The following is a 1,762-nucleotide window of genomic DNA, read 5'->3' on the forward strand; positions in this document are numbered from 1 at the left end:
TCTACAAACGCAAAATGCACTTATTTAAAAGATTTTGTAAGGAGAGTGTACTCGAATGTTTTAATTTGAAACATATACAATTTACCCAAAATGAATTTGTTTGACATACAATTCATTTTAAAAAGACTTGCTTTTGAAAACGGAAATGGCTTTTTATAAAAACCATCTACAAACGCAAAATGCACTTATTTAAAAGATTTTGTAAGGAGAGTGTACTCGAATGTTTTAATTTGAAACATATACAATTTACCCAAAATGAATTTGTTTGACATACAATTCATTTTAAAAAGACTTGCTTTTGAAAACGGAAATGGCTTTTTATAAAAACCATCTACAAACGCAAAATGCACTTATTTAAAAGATTTTGTAAGGAGAGTCTTAAAATGATTGTTTTTTTTCATTTCTTACAAAAATTAAATCTTTCCATCCTTGTAACCTTTAAACAATATTTCTTTTCTCTAACAGAGTTTTAAAAAATAGGTGTGAAATTCTGGAATTCCGAGAACCACTGCTCTATATGTCTTTATTTGGACTCGACACATTTTAACACGTAGTCGTTCGTTGTGTTCAGTGGTAGCGAAACACAGGGATCCACCCAACCATGAGTACTCAAAGCCATACACACTGTACACCTTAAGCATGGAGTTGTTTCAAGAGACAATAGGGGGTAGGGTGAAGCTTCCGAAATAGACAGCATTTGTGGAGTTAACATAATTTTATCCTGAAAGGTGAATATGGGCTTTGCCAAGGAACTAAATGTTCATGCTTTTCAATACGATGGAGGAATCATGAACACATTGCTATCCTCTGATCCATGTCGGCTTAGCGAAGAGGAAAATGGTACAGTGGTAGATGAAGATCTACCTTGAAATGCAGACCGTTGAGATGTAGGAAAGTCCTTGCTGCGGACATTGTCTACGAACAGACGTCTCATGGGGCTCATATACCGCAACCTGGTGACGTTTAAAGGGTTGCGAACGGTGTGTGTTTGACCTGAAGTGGTAATTTTGTCTGGAAATTTTTTAGTTCTGATTCTCTACAGGTCCAAACAGAGGGACCATTTTCACCCTTGACATCAAAGGAGGCTTTTAGGACACTTTAGAAACTTACGAAATGAATTGGTGGTGAGGAAATGTTCAATATAAAAAGCTCTCTGCTCTTTACTAATATGAACCATGATCTCAACAGGCAAAGGAAACTTGAGAAAAACTATCTGCAAATTTCTGTTGGCCTGTTAGACTACTATAGCTTGCAATATGGCCCAATCGTTGGGACTTTAAGTGGTAGGCCTAATGCAAACTAGTGTCATGCTACAAGATTTGGGACATAGCTGAAAATGGGTTGTTTTTTTGCGCGCCATGTAGAGGAAAACCCCCCATTAATGTGGATTTATATAAAATAAATATCAGACAAATTCCTTTTGACTCCAAAATGTTATGTACACATTTGAAACACATAACTTTGTTGTGAAGGAAAATATTTACCAAAAAAGTTGTTTAGTTGTTTTTTTTTCGATCACCCTGTATAATACAGCGGTATACATCATACTGCGTTTTATTCGTATGTAAGTATAGCATTTTAAGGAGGGGGGGGGGGGGCTACACCCCCAAAGTCAAAATTTGGCTCAAAATCATGGAATTTGAGTTGTAGGCATTTTTAGCTTCCTCAGCCTCTCCTACAACTATTTCATTGCATAAGAACCACTAAAAACCGTATTTTTTCCCATACCGGGCATGTTTGTAACCGCCATTTCCTCATTAAG

At 36.2% G+C, this 1,762-nt stretch overlaps 1 protein-coding gene across 1 annotated transcript in view; it reads right to left on the reverse strand.

The window, feature by feature from the left end:
• LOC101862506 overlaps positions 1 to 1,762 on the reverse strand; it is a gene marked incomplete at its 5' end in the record, with an annotated part of 41,350 nt that overhangs the window by 16,901 nt on the left and 22,687 nt on the right.

Source organism: Aplysia californica, unplaced genomic scaffold (genome assembly GCF_000002075.1).
Source record: "Aplysia californica isolate F4 #8 unplaced genomic scaffold, AplCal3.0 scaffold00223, whole genome shotgun sequence".
Lineage (NCBI taxonomy): Eukaryota > Metazoa > Mollusca > Gastropoda > Aplysiida > Aplysiidae > Aplysia > Aplysia californica.